At 36.6% G+C, this 18,397-nt stretch overlaps 1 non-coding gene across 1 annotated transcript; it reads right to left on the minus strand.

Moving 5' to 3' along the window:
* Window positions 1–5,938: 5,938 nt before the first annotated feature.
* Window positions 5,939–6,045, minus strand: LOC126004692 (U6 spliceosomal RNA). The gene has a single exon (XR_007493956.1). It is a non-coding gene; the product is annotated as a U6 spliceosomal RNA (small nuclear RNA).
* Between the last annotated feature and the right edge of the window lie 12,352 nt (window positions 6,046–18,397).

Consider the following 18,397-nt stretch of genomic DNA (forward strand, 5'->3'; position numbering starts at 1 on the left):
AAAGAGGAAACTGAACTCTCCAAGCAAGTGAAAGCAGAGATTAACAGATGGGAATATATTAAGCTGAGAAGCTTCTGCACCTCAAAAGAAATAGTGCCCAGGATACAAGAGCCACACATTGAGTGGGAGAAACTATTCACCCAATACCCATCAGATAAGGGGCTAATCTCTAAAATATACAAGGCACTGACAAAACTTTACAAGAAAAAAAAAAACATCTAATCCCATCAAAAAATGAGAAGAAATGGACAGACACTTTGACAAAGAAATACAAATGGCCAAAAGACACATGAAAAAATGCTCCACATCACTAATCATCAGGGAGATGCAAATAAAAACAACTATGAGGTACCACCTCACACCACAGAGATTGGCACATATCACAAAGAATGAGAACAAGTAGTGTTGGCGGGGATGTGGAGAGAAAGGAACTCTTATTCACTGCTGGTGGGAATGCCATCTAGTTCAACCTTTATGGAAAGCAATATGGAGATTCCTCCAAAAACTGGAAATCGAGCTCCCATAAGACCCAGCTATACCACTCCTAAGAATATACCCTAGGAACACAAAAATAAAATACAAAAATCTCTTCCTTACACCTATATTCATTGCAGCACTATTTACCATAGTAAGACTCTGGAAACAGCCAAGATACCCTTCAACAGATGAAAGGCTAAAGAAACTGTGGTACATATACACAATGGAATATTATGCAGCTGTCAGGAGAGATGAAGTCATGAAGTTTTCCTATACCTGGATGTACATGGACTCTATTATGCTGAGTGAAATAAGTCAGAGAGAGAGAGAGAGAGAAAAAGATGCAGAATGGTCTCACTCATCAATGAGTTTTAAGAAAAATGAAAGAAATTCTTTCAATAATAACTTTCAGACACAAAAGAGAAAAGAGCTGGAAGTTACAGCTCACCTCATGAAGCTCACCACAAACAGGGATGAGTTTAGTTAGAGAAATAACTACGTTTTGAACTATCCTAATAATGAGAATGTATGAGGGAAATAGAAAACCTGTCTAGAGCACAGGTGGGGGTCGAGTGGGGAGGAGGGAGATTTGGGACATTGGTGATGGGAATGTTGCACTGGTGATGGGTGGTGTTCTTTACATGACTGAAACCCAAACACAATCATGTATGTAATAAAGTTGTTTAAATTTAAAAAATTAAAAAAAAAAAGAAACCACATCTAGCAACTGCTTCAAGAAGCCAAGTAATAGTTCTTGTGACAATCCAAAGGGCCAGGGTTTGATGAATGAACAACAGTTTATCTGATTTTTGTCCTACTATCCAATTTAGGATTCCCCAGAAGAAAACAGTTGGCTGATGAGAGCTTTCATGCCAACAACTTCCAAACAAAAGATTTACTTATCCTCTGGGTGTTTATTTAGCTCCACAGAAAGGAATGAGTGAGGACCCCCAAAACCAATTCATTAACCGTAGAAATTTCCAGGCCACAGCAAAGGAAGTGAAACCAGGAAGTTTCCCTAGATTAGACAAAATAAGATATTGAGATAGACTGGCAGAAGTGGTTGGGTAAATCTTGGAGAGAAGATTGTTGCACAGAGAGATGAATCAAGAGTAAAGAGACCAGTTAGTAGCTAGCAGAGAGAGCAATTGGAGTTCAGTGGTCTGAAGGAAGTCTGGGAGGAAGAGAAAAGCATATTTCAGAGTAACCCTGGCCAGAGTGAGAAAACAAGGGGATCCTCCCTTTTCCCATTAAGAACTGAATTGCATCTGAAACATCACTCCTTGGTTCTCTTCCTAGGGCAAACTAACAAATGAGTAGCCTAGAACAGGGAGTTTGGGGTATGAGTGAGATACTGATTTACCTTTTTATTTCTAATGTATAAAGTTTTATACCATGAACTGTCAATCAGTTTTATTAAATACATTTTATACATATAGATGATCAATTGTGTTTTCTCCTTTATTCTGTTATGTTGTAAATCACACTGATCCATTTTAAAAGACTAAATCAACTCTTGTATCTTGAATATATTCAATTATCAATTAAATTTAATAAATTAAATTTCTATTAGCATTTTATATAATATTCACTATATTTTTATATGTTATACTGCATGACATAATTTATATCTTATTAAATATCTTTTAACACTTTATTTAGAATTTTTACATCTGCGTAGTAAGGTGAATGGCGTGAAATTTTGATTCCTTGTGTTCTTGTCAGGGTTTATAAATATTTATTCTGGCCTTATAAAGTGATCTAGAAAGAAGGTCCTTCTTTTTTATTTTCTGGAAAAGTCTTTGTAAATTTTGGTATGAAAATAACATTGGAATTAGTAACTGCATGCCATAGATTCCTGCTACAGTGCTCATTTGTGAAGTATGTTATTGCAACTTATTTTTTAATTCAAGCTAGTTTACTATTATATTATAATGCTTATAATTTCAGTTTGTGGGGCTGGAGTGGTGGCGCAAGCGGTAAGATGTCTGCCTTGCATGCGCTAGCTTAGGATGGACCTCAGTTGTATCCCCAGCATCCCAGAAGGTCCCCCAAGCCAAGAGCAATTTCTGAGTGCATAGCCAGGAGTAATCCCTGAGCATCATCAGGTGTGACCCCCCCCCAAAAAAAATATATATAATAATAATAATTTCAGTTTGCTTACAGGAAAGGAACCTGGATGCTTAATATCTGTGTAGACTACTCTTACAGTGCTCATTACCATATTGCTTAATATTTTAGATTTGTAAATTATGACTGTTTTAAGAATGCTCTATAAACTTTCTAACAAGGGAAGCCTTTTTCTGTAAAATTTAAGCTTACCAATGATGCTTTGCCTAGAAAATGGAAAACCTTTCCATCTAACTTGCTGACTTTATACATTTTAAGCATTCTGACCCTTTCCACCTGTGTCAACTTTTCAACTGCAACCTATGGATCAATCCTTATTGTCTATCGATGTGTGTGTGTGAATGTATGTGTTGGCCACCTAAATGTCATCTAATGTCTGTCTGTAATGTACATAATGTCTATGTTGTATATAGTCCTTCCTCCTGTTATATATTACCCCCGACCCCACTTACCATTTACAAATTCTTTTCTAGCCCTTCATTCTCTCAAACCTCACCACCCCCATCTGTTATTTCTCCCCATTTAACCCTTTTTTATCCTCAGTTCTTAACTCCTCAGGAATGGAAAGTCCCAACCAGCTGCCAATCAGCTTCCAAAACTAAAAGACAGATTCCCAGCCAGCCTTCCTCAGCCTAAAAAAAAGCTGCCACTGCTGCTGATTTGTTCTCCATGCACCCCCACCACCACCCTTTGTTGGGGACTGTTGCTCACTATCAGATTCAGTTTTTGAGAAACCCCCAGCTCTAGGACATTTCCTGATATGTGCCTGCTGGGAGCCATTTTTCAGACTCCAAAAGACTATGTCGCAGATTGAAGCTGTGCTCGAATTTTATCCCCTTCCCCAGACAATTTCAAAAGACTTAAAGGAGATATGTATATCTTCTTTGCATATCTTTTTAGCTGTATTTATTTAATAGACATAATTCTTACTGTCTATTTCTTTATGTAGAAGCAGTTTTCCCCATTCTTTTTTTTTTTTTTTTGGATCTGTTTAGTAGGAAATTCTAGTAGATAAGTTTCTCTTGGTTTTCGAGTTCATGTTAGAACCAGGTTATTGAGATTGTTTAGCTTGTTATTTTTACCCCCATATACACCAGTAGCAACATGTGGCATTGTGACATTGTTCCTTTTCTGAATACGCACATTAAAATGGGGAAATATCATGATAAAAAGAAGTTCTTATCTAATATGGATAAGAACTTGTAAATTTTATATATCAGTGGGCCTTTAACCCTGAACATCTGTCATAGTGACTTGACTTAGGCATTAGTCAATTGGACATTGGATATTTACCACTGAACCTGGGACTCATCTATGGAACTGGCAGTTTTCTGCTCCAGCACCAAGAATGGGGCTTCTACTAGGGAAAACCCTAATGCTGCCCTGGCACTGACTTGCTCCAGAGTGGGTTCATATGACATCCTGACAAACTTAGTTGTCAACAACTTGCTTTCAAGACAGGTTTCCCTGCTTTGCTACCTAATGGCAAGATGAAACCACAAGTTGTTCCATGACACCCTGACTTCAACATAGGATCTGTGCATAAACAAGATCTTTACATTACAGAAACCTAACTGTGACAACTGTGATTGAGAAGAACTCTTACTGGAACCACGAAGAAAGACTTGGGGTTATATAATTTAGTATATACTTGATCTATGGCAGGGTGCTTCATGGGTAAAGTTTCCCTGGCTTTTTTTGTTTTTGTTTTTTGGTTTTTGGTTTTTTGGTTTTTTGGTTTTGGATCACACCTGGCAGTGCTCAGGGGTTACTCATGGCTCTACGCTCAGAAATCACTCCTGGCAGGCTCGGGGGACCTTTCTGCATGAAAGGCAAATGCCTTACCTCCATGCTATCTCTCCGGCCCCAGTCTCTCTATTTTTAGGCCAAATATTTTTCCTTTCTATTTTCCCTAACTTTGGCTGCACCTATGAGGAAAAACAACAACAACAACAACAATACCCACCCTATTTTCTCTTCTTTTTAAATATTATTTATTTTTTATCTTTTAAATAGAGGCTCCCACCTTTTTCATAGAACCTTGGGTCATGGGTTACTTTGTTTTACCTCATATTTCTGCAGTTTTCTATAAAATTAAGAATAATGGGGAAAAAAGAAAGGCTGGGGTCCAGGGCCAAGTATTTTCAGGTGCATTCTGGAGAAAAAAAGGACAGAAGTAAATATCTAAGACAAAGACAACAACAATAGAATCAAGAGACCTAAATTTAACAATCTAAACTTAAATGGGTCTGTTATACTGACAGGCCAGAGGGCAAAGGATAATGGTAGAGGATGTATTCTGGGTTCATTGGTGGAGGGAGGTCAACACTGGTGGTGGGAATGGCCCTGACACACTGTATATCAGAAATTCAATGTTTAAAGACTTTGTAGATCACAATGGTTTCAATAAAATAAAATATAATAAAAAAGATTGGTACAGAGAATTTTCCAGTAAATCCTTCTGAGTCTGGAGATTTGTGGAATGTGTTTAATTACAAGTTCAAGTTTATACTAAAAATAGTACTATTCTGGTTTTCTACTACATCTAGAATATGCTTTTGGCAAGTCATGTTTTTCAAGTAATATTATCTAAATTGAAAAATATGTGTAGAGTGAATGTTGGCTAAATATCAGAGGTAACTGAACTTAATTACTACTGCATATGTCTGAGTAATCTGTGGATGGGCTGCTTTGGGAGAGTAAAACAATCAAATTCTCAGGTAATTAATTATTATAAATTTATTTTATGAAATAATTTTTCCTTTTGTTCAATTGAACATTTTTTCATAGTTAAAATTTCATGTCATTTTTATTCTTTTGTCTCTAGTGCTAAGTGAAGCAATTGTTTGAGTTATTGTAGTAATTTTATTGGCTTTAACTTCAGATTGAAGAAACCATCCTGCCAATAAAACTAGAATATTAATAAAAAATATTTAAAGTATAGATTTAGAGATGTTCCATTAAATTGGCATCTCATGATGCACATATTATAATGGGATATCTGTAATTGTATATAGTTGTTTCTATCACTTCCCTATTTATTATCTTATAATCTATCAATCATATTTCTATGCAGTATGAAATAAATTACAGGTATCAACACATTTCTTATTCTCCCTAATACTTTATCACATAAAATATTTTTTTACTTTAAGATCATATTTTTCTACAAAGTTTAAAGCACTCAATAATTTTGAAGATAAAATAGAAGATTTGTTAGGATAACATTCTATAAATAACAGTACATGCATATTATAACTGTGAACAAGACAGTTTCATATTAAATTAATTTTAGCCCCAAATCACAATGAACTTTTTACTTAATTATATTCCCTAGCTTTTTTTCCCCACAAATTTGCATGTCATCCTTGTGCAGGGGCCATGCTAATCTTCTCTGTATCGTTCCAATTTTAGTATACGTGCTGCCGAAGCGAGCACTATTCCCTAACTTTTCTAATTTTTTTTTTATTCTTGGGCCACACCCCATGATGCTCAGGGGTTAGTCCTGGGTATGTGCTCAGAAATCACTCCTGGCTTGGGGAAACTATATGGGATTCCAGAGATAGAACCCAGGTATCCTGGGTCAGGTGTGTGCAAGGCAAATGCCCTCCCACTGTGCTATAGCTCCAGCCCTCTAAATTTTTCTAGTATATGTCACATGTTCTCAAAATTGAATCTAATTTTTGAAACAATTAATTGGCTTTTTTTGTCAGATTTTTTTATATGTGCCATCTTCCCTGGTGTAAGATGAGTTCTCATTGTTGACTTGGATTTCCCTAATGATAAGTGAAGTTGAGCATTTTTTCATGTACTTGTTGGCTACATACTAAACCTATAAATGATGTATTGAGTGCAAAACTTTTTATCCCATTCAGTTAGCTATTCTAATTTTAACCCATGTTTATTTTGCCATACAGAAAGTTTTAGGTTGATGTAGTGCCATTTATTCAGGTTTGATGCCATTGGCATCCTATTATTGAAGATTTCTTTGCGATCTAGGAACGTTCTGCCTATGTTTTCCTCAACAAAATTATGAATTTGGGTCTAATTTCGAGATCTTTAATTCACTTTAAATTGACTTTTGTGTAAGGTGTGAGATATGGACCAATCTTTAACTTCTTACACGTGCTTATCCAATTATTCCAACACCATTTGTTGAAGATATTGTCTTTATGCCATTTCAAATTCTTGACTCTTATGTCAAAGACTAATTGACCATATACTTCAGTGTTTAACGCTGGATATTCTATTCTGACCAATTGGTATGAAAATCTGTCTTTGTTCCAATACCATGCTGTTTTGATCACTATGGCTTTGTAGGAGAGCTTCAAATTAGGCAATGAGATGCCTCTCAGTTTATTGTTTTTCAATATGGACTTGGATATCCTAGGTATTTTATGGTTCCATGCAAATTCTATAATTGATTGTTTTATCATGGAAGAATATTGCCTGAATTTAAAAATGGATCACTTGAATCAATATAGCAGATGGTCATTTTGATAATATTGACTATTCCAATCCATGAGCATGGAATGTTCTTCCATTTCCTTAGGTTTTCTTCTATTTCTTTGTAGAGTGTTTTGAAGTTTTTGTGGTATAGGTTTCTCACCTCTATTGTTAGGTTAATTCCTAGGTTCTTGATAGTTTAGAACACTATTTTATTTATTTTTAATAATATTTTATTTATTTAAAGAAAATGCATCACATAGTTGACATAACTGATCATAATACATTTGTTTCAGAAAGACCAAAAACAACATGATTTAAAAAATAAAAAATTGAAAGAAAATCTAAAGAGATGAAAGAAAAAGAAAAAGTTCAGTGGCAAGTATATTTTTGAAAATTATTGATTCACCAATGAACTTATTAAAGCACTAGCAGAAAGTTTAGTAAGCTATTCATTTTAAAAGGATAATAGTTAAAAAAAAAATACAGTAAAAACGGCGTGAGAGGCGATTGTTGTTTGCATAGGCCCAGCAAAATATGGGGGAAATGGAAAGGAAAAGTCTTGGCCTAAATACAAGGAGACCTTACCCCTAAAATTTTCTGGCATAAGACCGACTCTGGGATCCAGGCATACTAGGTTGTCCAACCCTTAAAACACTATTTTAAATGGGATAAATATCAGAGCTGACTGCCTTCCAAGCTGCTGCTGCCTAAACCCACCCAAAAGCATATTCTGAAGTCATGTGATTAGAGGTGATCTGGCACCACCCAAGAAGCCTGAGCCTGAGTGAGCTCCATTTCACTCTGTAGCCACACACATTTCCTAGTCAATAACACTGGTACAACAGGCAGAAATCATCACATTACAGACATGACAATGGGGGAAACAATGCAAGCTAACACGATGTATAGAGAATTAAGATGGCAGCTCTGATGATCCAAAAAGTACCAATACCTATTTAGCCTCTGAAATAAGGAATTTAGAGAAGAAATATGGAGAATGTTCATAGAACTCCAAGAAAGCATAGATTGAGCTTACTGGACAACAAAGAAAAATCAAGAGTATATAAAAATAAAAATCAGAAAATTCCAAACTGAAATAACAGGACTGAAAAACATGGTAGGAGAAATAAAAACCTCACTGGAAAGCCTCTTCAACAGAGTAACAGTAGCATAAGTTTGAATCACTGAGCTGGAAGATGATGTGCATAACAAATCCATACAACAAAGGAGAATGGAAAAGAGCCTTAAAGGAAATAATCAGACATTTTTAAGAAAAATCTTGGGTGATGACAGCTCATCTATAATTTTGAGTGAAAAGTCCTCAAAAAAATGCGAGCAGATGAAAAAAGAAGTCTTTGATAAACTCAACAGGAACAACTTAAGAATCATTAAAGCTCAGAGGCCCACGCTCTCCACCTTTTTTGGGCATTTCCAGCTCACCTCTGATATTTTAGAAAATAACCTCTGATTTTTTAGAAAAATATCCTGAAATAATGTGAACAGATGAAAAGAGAAGTCTTTGATAAACTCAACAAAAACAACATAAGAATCATTAGAAGCTCAGAGGCCCATGCTCCATCTTTCCTGGGCATTTCCAGCTCACCTCTGATTTTTGAGGAAAATATCCTCAAAGAATGTGAATAGATGAAAAAATAAGTATTTTATAAACTCAACAGAAACAACATAAGAATAATTAGAGTGCAAGAGATCCAGGGGGAAAAAATCCCCAGGAAGACTTAACAGTCAGAGACGTCATTGAAGAGAAATTCCCAGAGCTAAGACTGCATACAACCAAATCCTGCATGCCTGAAATGCACCATCTAAAAGAGACCCAAAGAAAAGCTCCCCAGATGCATCCTAGTCACGACAAATCCCACAGATAGGGACTGAATACTGAAAGCAGCACGATCAACAAAGGAAAATTACATTTAAAGGAACATCCTTAAAATTTACAGCAGACCTGTCACAGAAACCCTAAAGGCCAGAAGGCAGTGGTGGGTTATAGTGAAAAAACTCAATGAAATGAATGCTTCGCCTAGAATATTGCACCCAGCCAGACTCACAATCAGGTTTGAAGGAAGTATGCATAGCTTCATGGATAAACAACCGCTCAGAAATGAAAACCAGCCTTAAAAGACAAACTGAAAGGTCTACAAGACAATACAGATCAAACTCCTACATAAATATGACAATAAATTCCATGACAATTATCTCTCTCAACGTCAATGAACTAAATGCACCAGGTAAGAGCACACAGTGGCAAATGGATCAAAAGGCTGAATCCGCCGGGAAGGTGGCGCTGGAGATAAGGTGTCTGCCTTGTAAGCGCTACCAAGGAACGGACCGCGGTTCGATCCCCCGGCGTCCCATATGGTCCCCCCAAGCCAGGGGTGATTTCTGAGCACATAGCCAGGAGTAACCCCTGAGCGTCAAACGGGTGTGGCCCAAAAACCAAAAAAAAAAAAAAAAAAAAAAAAAAAAAAGGCTGAATCCAACATTCTTCTGACTACAAGAAATACATGTGAATAGTCAGAACAAACATAAACTCAAAATCTAAGGTTTGAGGACAATAATCCAAGCAAACAACTCCATTAAAAATGTGGAGTGGGGGCGAGAGCAATAGCACAGCAATAAGGGGTTTGTATTGCACGAGGCTAACTCAGAACAAACCTCAGTTCAATCCTCAGTGTCCAATATGGTCCCCCAAGCCAGGAGCAATTTCTGAGTCCATATCCAGGAGTAATTCCTGAGAGTCACCAGGTGTGACACAAAATCTAAATAAATAAGTAAATAAATAAATAAATAAAAGATGGAGTGGACAATTCAATATCAGATGACGTGAAGTTTAGACTTAGACAAGTTATAAGGGGCAAATATGAACATTTTGTAATAATTAAGGGACATGTGCAACAGGCAGAAATCACACTCCTAAACATGTATGTACCCAATGAGGTATCAAGAAAATATTTAATACAATTGTTGAAAAATCTAAAAGTAGACATCAATAGCAACACAGTAATTGTGAGAGACCTCACAATGACATGTAACCCCTTGCTAGGTCAACCAGGATGAAATCCAACAAGAATATACTAGCTCTGAAAAGAGAAATGGAAGAAAGCAGCCTATATATAGTGCTATATATATGTGGGCACCAGATCCCCAGAAAACTGGATACACATTCTTCCCCAATGCCCATGGATCATGCTCCAGGATAGATCGCATGCTGGCCCATAAAACATAACTCCATAAAATCAAGAGGATAGAAATCATACTGACAAATTTCTTAAATCAGAAGGCAATGAAATTATAAGGGAAGAACAAAGAGACACAGAAGATAAACTTAAAAATTTAAAGATAAAATAAAAATTATTTATATTTTTTGGCTTTTGGCCCTTTTGGCGCTTTTGGTCTTTTGCCAGCATGGAGGTCAAAGGGAAGATGGCTGAAAGGAGTTAAGACACAGGGGCTAGCCTAGAATGGCTGAATGCTTAAAAGGTTATGATATAGACCACACATGTGATGGATAGGGTATGAATAAAGCTGATACTTCCTGAAAAAAATTATTTATATTTTTTACTTATTTAAAAAATGCATCACATGGGGTTGGAGAGATACATAGAGGTAAGGCATTTGCCTTTCATGCAGAAGGTCGGAGGTTCAAATCCCTGCGTCCCATATGGTTCCCTGAGCATGCCAGGAGTGATTTCTGAGTATAGAGCTAGAAGTAACCCCTGAGTGCTGCCAGGTGTGACCCCCCCAAAAAAATGCATCACATAGTTAACATAACTGATAATACTACATTTATTTCAAGATGACAGAAAGAAAATTTATTTAAAAATAAAATTTATTTAAAAATTTATTTAAAATTTTATTTAAAAAGAAAATTTATTTAAAAATTTAAAAATTTATTTAAAAAATAGAAAGAAAACCAAAAATAAAATGGAAGAGAAGAAAAAAAAAAGATGAAAAAGTTCAGTAGCAAGTGTATTTGTGAAAATTATTATTATATCTCCAATAAAGTCATTAATACAATAGCAGCAGGTTTAGTACGCTTTTTTAATTTTTAATTTTAAATTTTCATTTTATGTCTAGTATTTAATTTTATACTAAATGTTGTGAGCAAGGCATTGGATTTTGTTGTATTCTTCAAAGTGTTGGGTTTTTGTTGTTTTGTTTGTTTGTTTGTTTGTTTTGTTGTTGCCAGGTGTTCAAACTGTCTCCATGTTGTGTTCAGGACATTAAAAAAATTTTTTTGATTTCTTTTAGATTATAACTGCTTCATTTGTCAAATCTTTTGTAGCTTCCTGTGCAACATATTTTTCAAAGGATAAATGAGTCTATTACTTGGGAAGAGTCTATATACAGATTTGGGACTCTCTCCCTCATCAACTTTCTAACTTTTGGAGTTTTCTCCTAGATTTACAGTTAGCTGAACTCCTTTTCCAGAATTCTTTAAGGTTTAAGACTATCTGTCCTAGTAGTGTAAATTAGATAGTGTCTTCAGGCAATTGGTGCTCATCTTTTAAATCACACTATAATAGGCAGAGTCTTAAAGTGAATTGTCATATTCCTACCTACAAGACGCATAGCCTAAGAGTGTAATAGGGAGCTGTGAATAAGATGGGACTTCATTCTCATGATGTGATTATGTGAGAAATTATGTGTGGGAAAGAAATGAAGACCTTTTTCAGATAGCATTACATTTCCCAAGCAGTTGACATTGAATTAATTGACGTTGAGATGGTCTTAGGTAGATGTGAATTAATGAATCATTACACTAAATCAGAGAAATAATAAAGATCAAGCGCTCTCCTATTGGCCTACATGAAGAAACTTATAGATTGTGGAAGGAATATGACAGACATAGCCCCAAAGCACTTCAGTATTCTTTCAGCAATTCAGTTGGCAATTGAATTTCGCTAACAAGCCATCAATTTAAAGAGGTTTTAAGATTTTAGATGAAACAAACAGTTGGTTTACTGATCCTACCCTAATCAATAATTGTACCCCACCCTAGGGTGTAACCTAGTGATAGTATATTGGATTATTTCTTACTTGGTATTCTGCTCCCACCCTAGGGTGGTACCTGATTCTTGTCAATAAAAGCAAGGGTCTGAGGAAGGCTGGGGCTCATTCTTCGGTCTTCTTCCACTGAGTGGCACTCCATCTTAGGAGCAGAAAGCTTTTGTGGTTTGAATTCCTTGCTTGAGCACCGGATTTCCTGAACCCATTCTTTTCTTTTTTTTTTTTTTTTTTCCTGAACCCGCTCTTGTACCTTTTCACTGTGTGAATTATTTTCTTCGGATCTCTATAACTGGAACTGTTCCCCCTGACCTAATCAGACAGGGGAATAGGAACTGCCTTTCCTATCTGGGAGCTCGGTGGGAATCAAACCTTAACCAATCTCCTAGAGAACATGACACTTCAGACCTGGCTTTCACCTTGATTGTACCTGGTAAGTACAGAAGACCCAATAAACAGTAAACATGGCACCTGACCTACAGAAACTAAATGATAAAATGATTATTAATGGAGCCAGAGTGATATCATAGTGTGTAGCACATTTGCCTTATATGCAGCTGTCCCGGTTTCTATCCCCAGCATCCCATATGGTTGCCAGATCCTGTTAGGAGTAATTTCTGAGCACAGAGTCAGGAGTAACTCCTGAGTACCACAACCCTAAAAGCAAAAATATATATATTATTTTAATCCACTAAATTCAAATAATTACATTTATTCAGCTCAGTTCTCATTCATTAAGGATGAAGTTTTCTTTAGTTTTTGTCAGGGTTTGATATTTCTCCAGAGCTTCTAGTTATAACAATTCTTGCAATAATTTTCACAGACTTAGTAAATATTATATGTACTCATCTGGTCAAATTCCTCATCAGGACTGTGATCTACAAAGCTCATGATTTCACTGAGTCTATATTTACTTAGACTATACAGAATGAATCACTGTTTTACTATTCCAGAAGTCCTTAGTGGAAAGAGGATAAGAATGGCAGAGGGATATGAAAGAGAATGGGAGAAAGGTCTTGAGGTGGGGAACCATGAGACAGTTATGGAATGATAAACACTGGCTCGGGATATGGTGTTGCAATATTCTATTCATGAAATATTATCCCTGACAGTGATGTAAAATAGTAAATAACATCAACAAAGAAAAAAAGTAAAGAAAAATATTAAATTCAGTTATTTCTAGCCTCTGTGACTTCTGACCTCAGTGCATAAGATAATTTGACCATATGGGCTCCAAGAAGCTCCTCTAACACTTCTCATGTTCGAAGTGCTTTGGGGAAATCTTTACCTTCACCCTAAACATTCTGCCTGAATACTGGCCCTGAAAACTAGATTTTGCTTCAAAAGAATGAATAGTTAATTTCAGTGAAAGTTCCAATCTCCTCAACAAAATCTTTCCCCTATCTTCCCTATACTCCTCTTCTTGATTTTTGGAGACATAAATCAATCTCCTCTTACAAAATAGCAAGATTTGTTGAGAGAAACATTTGAGAAATTTGGTGTCTCAACAACTTCTTAGGAAGAAACAAGTCAAATATAATTTTTATATGTGACATTCTATTGCTACATAGGAGAAAATTATAGTGTACCAATGTTTTAACTGGTACAAAGAATAAAAGTATTCCACATAATGGTCCTAAGGGTTTGTGTATGCTCACATATGTGTTATCTATTAAGGCTCCTGCAGCAAATATGCAACAAGAGGAAAGGGGCCAGATGAAGCACATGGAAGTTTCCTGAAACCCTGTCAGTGTTTGCTCTCATGTTATTATGTGTGTGCAGCAACAATACTTCAGCATCTGCTAGGAGTTTTTCTCCCAGTGCTTTCCAATCTTGTAGAACTGCGTGAGTTTCCAAAAGAAAAAAAAAAAAAACCCTGGAATTATTTATTAGTAATCTGCACATCACTAAGTAACAGATGATCTGCAAAAACGAATCCTCTTCAGCAGTGTTTTCATCCTTCAAAGACTACTAAAAGGGCAAAGCCAATAAAATACTCCAAAGATTAAGATGGGAAAACTCTATTTAAAACCAGGAGATCCTTTTGTGGTGACTCAGGCCAGTTTCTCCCTTGTGAACTGATGTTTTGGGATTGCTGTCGTAAATCTGGCCACATGTAAGAATAGTGACATACTAGAAAGGCATACAAAGACACAGAAAGACATATCTCACCTACAGTGAGTCATGAAAATAAGTTTCATTTTAATTCCGTGGCTGCACAAAACAAGAGAGGAGAGAAAAGGTAAAGAAAAAAAAATGACTAAAAGGTGAGACCCTAGAATAGGAAGGGAGGAGAAGAGGTAAAAACTATTTCGTTCCCCAGGAATAGTTGTCTAAGGTCCCTTGATGGGACTACTATTTCCAGCAGTATTCTGTTTTGTGTGCAAACTTTTTTTTAACGGGCCTATATTTGATATACCTTGTTCTTCCCAATCTCAGTGACAACAAGTGCTGATGCTACGTTTTCTCTGAGCATATACTGCTTCCTTATGAAGAAGTCAGTGCACTGTGAATCAATTTGCTCTCTATGTCCAACACCCACCTCCACCACACACAAACAGCCATTCCAGGTCCCAGTAGTTTGAGGAGCAGGTAATATTGCCTTCATCTTCTTAACTGCATCTTCTGTGAGGGGGAGGAAGGCCATTTAATTCCAGGCTTTCTGACTTAAAGGGGGGATAGGAAAAGTGAGGAGCAGAAAGATGAAGGAAAAGATATAGACCAGGTTAGGTCTGTTTTCTCTGCTCAGAGGGAAGCTATCACAGCATCACAAGTTTTCTCTTGGAAGTGGAAACTTTTAAAAAGCTTTGCAGTTAACTACCAGGTATGATATTTCTTTTTTCAGAGGAAAACAGAAACTAGACTGGCTTTATGGTCTGGGAATTATTGATATCTGGCAAGAAGCCCATTGGGGCTACTTTATACACTAAGACATTTCAGATATCGAAAGGAAATTAAGTTGAGCTGATTTCTGAGAAATTCAAGATTTTCACTTTTGGCAAGTATTTGGTTTTATTCTTTGGGTGGGAGGGGGAGGGGGAGGGGAGGAAGAGGTCACTTCCAGTGGTGCTCAAGGTTTACTCCTGGCTCTGTGATCAAGGATTCAGGGATTGCCCTAGCAGTATTTAGGGAACCAGCTATGATGCTGGAATCAAACTGGGGTTAACTGTATACAAAACAAGCATCTTCACCTCAGTAATTATACACTCTCTCTGGTTCTCTAGCTTAAATGGAAGTTAGTTCTGTTAAAAATTCTTAGAATTTGAAAATCAATCTCTATAGTATTTCCTATCACTGAAGAAGATTCTAGATTGGAGTAGGTCTTGAAAACTAGCCAACTAAGTTATATAGGTAGTTTTTTCTTAGTGTCTGACTTCTCTTACCACATTTTAAAAATCATGTTTGTATCATTTAATGTTTTCACATTTTTTCCAGACATATTTATAAAATCTTAACCAAATGGAACAGAGTTGAAAAGGGAGGTGCTGAAAGTTCCCCATTCATAAGGACAGAAAAGAATAAAAAAAAAAGTTGAGGGAGGAAGAGAGAAAGAGAGTCAGGGAGAAAGAGACAGACAGAGAGACTATGTGTGAGAAAAAGGAAAGAGTTCAACAGGTGAATTCTCTAAGTTTATAGCATCAGCCGTGGTAGTGGAGTGGGCTTGACTAGTTTTAACCTCATTTCAAAAGAAGCAAAAGAAATAGGACAAAAAAGTGATTGACCTGAAATAACTAAGTTACTAGTGCTAGGCCTACTCCCCAGAGCAGTTGCTGCTTCTCACCTATTGGGAAGCATCTACAAACAGATCTTGAGAAGTTTAAGAAGAGTAGACACAGAGGGGACTTGGGACTGATATCCTTGAAACACTGTCTAAAAACCACTGCACACATCTGTTGAGGTATCGGTTCAGACTCAGAAACTGCAGCACAGAGTTGGCTTTTCTTCAGCACTGGTTTCACCATCCTTGCTTCTAGAACTTTATTTAGTGGAGATCCAAGAGGAAGAGAAGATGGGGAGTGAGCAAAATGAATCTGCCCTCTTTCCAAGCTCCTACCTCCTCAAAATAGGGCTAACACAGATCTGTCCAAATTACAGATTGCTTCATCTCTTTACATTTTCCATCCGCATGCCCAGGAAAGAGATTAAAGTAAGATGCATTTATTTTGTCTCTCATTATCAACTGGCAAACAAAGGGGTGGGGGGAGGCTTGACTAGGCCTAGAAGGAATTTAAAGTATTAAGTAAAATGGAGGTTCAGGTATTATCTGTGATTTTCTTTATTTGTTTACTTTCCTCCTTTTGCCATAGTTAATCTAAATTTGATGGGAAGTAATGCATAAACTATTCCAGAAAGCTCTCAGAATCTTTTGTGATGTGGGATCCCAGCTGGCTAAGGGATTTATTTATGTTACTTTTTGCCTTCATGTTTTAGGTCATTGCCCCTCCAGTTCTGTGTGTTGTGCTGATCTGAAGCCAGATCCAAATGGAGTCAAGACACAGCCTTTCCTACAGTTCTGACACTCTGTGACCTTCTTCCAGGCCTCACAGGGTAAAATGAAAGGTTATCCCTGTTTCCAGGTCCCTTTACATTAGGGGAGCACTGGTAATAAAACTTGTTCATCTGGGCCCGGAGAGCTAGCACAGCGGCATTTGCCTTGCAAGCAGCTGATCCAGGACCAAAGGTGGTTGGTTCGAATCCCGGTGTCCCATATGGTCCCCCGTGCCTGCCAGGAGCTATTTCTGAGCAGACAGCCAGGAGTAACCCCTGAGCACTGCCGGGTGTGGCCCAAAAACCAAAAAAAAAAAAAAAAAAAAACTTGTTCATCTGCACAACTATCTGTTGGTACATTTGTCCTGTGGCCCTGAAAAAGAAAAAGCAATTAATACCTGGGCCTTCTTGGGAGCTGCAGTGTAGGCAGGTCATGGCAGACAAAGATTCATCTTCATAAAGTAGCTGTAGTTGTCTCTTTAAGAGCTACCTCATTTCCTGCCTCGCATGCTCTCAAAACCTCACAACTCTACATGCTCTCATTCTCTCTAAGATTGTGTGATTCTGGTGTCTAAGTCACAATGCCTGTTTTTGAAATAAATTTAAGGTTAAAGATTTTATATTTCTGCTTCATAACAGAATACCAATAATAATACCTAATAATAATACTTTGTTTTAGTTACATTATATTCTAGTTTGATATTATTGAGTTAATATCTTTTTTATTTTATGTCAAATTGAAGTGTAGCTTAAGTTGATCTAGCAAAGATTTAAGGAGGGCTAATGAGGTCTAGAAATCAGTGTCTGCTCTACATGACCATGACTAAACTGCTAATGTCCTAACATCAGTTCTAATTTTCCCTTTAGAGAAATAACAGTGACTTTTATTTTCTATTCAATTGTGTAGTCAAGTGCCTATACCTTTAAGCAATCCAGTAGTTTGTTTTCCCACATGATTAAATGTTCAATACCTGCCATGTCATAAAAATAATATGCTGAATCTGGGGCCGGAGCAGTGGCACAAGCGGTAGGGCATTTGCCTTGCAAGCACTAACCTAGAACGGACCATGGTTCTATCCCCCAATGTCCCCATATGGTCCCCCAAGCCAAGAGCGATTTCTGAGTGCATAGCCAAGAGTAATCCCTGAGCATCACAGAGTGTGGCCAAAAAAAAAAAAAAGTGCTGAATCTTTCTTTGGATCTTGTGATAAGAAACTTCAAGCCATTTTATGACATATAGAAAAACTCTTGTTCAATTGCTTTTTGCTATCAGTGGAACAATCAGAATTAACTAAGTTCTAGAAATATTAGCATGGCTTGATGAAGAGTCTTAAAAGTTTGCAAATTGAAATCTATCTATGTTCCTTCTTTAATGACATGGCCCAAAGAGAGAGGATCATAGCTATTTTAGTAAAATGATCATTACTGAACATTTCAACTTTCATGAGCTATGACAAGTAATATATTTCTTCAGTAAATTGGCTTCCAAAATTTTCAGAACTACACAAGTTACTTCTCAAATAATCTCACTTTATATTGTTTAAAAATAAAAATTAGAGTTATAGATTCAAAAATTTTATAATATCTCTCTTTTTGAGGTGACCTGGGAGGAAAATGTGGCTGTAATTTGAGTTACTTGCATTTTCAGATAACTCCAGGCTGCAAAGAACTGTAATTCCTGAATGGAATCTTGAGAGGTCTTAAATCACAAATGTTTGAAAACAATTTTATAAATAAAATTCTTAAAGATCATGCCTTTTTTAAAAGAAAAATTTAAGTTTCAGAAAGGTTGGCTTCAAAAATCAGTAGTGTAACTCTCATTCCTAGAATT

This window comes from Suncus etruscus, chromosome 3 (genome assembly GCF_024139225.1).
Source record: "Suncus etruscus isolate mSunEtr1 chromosome 3, mSunEtr1.pri.cur, whole genome shotgun sequence".
Taxonomy (NCBI): domain Eukaryota; kingdom Metazoa; phylum Chordata; class Mammalia; order Eulipotyphla; family Soricidae; genus Suncus; species Suncus etruscus.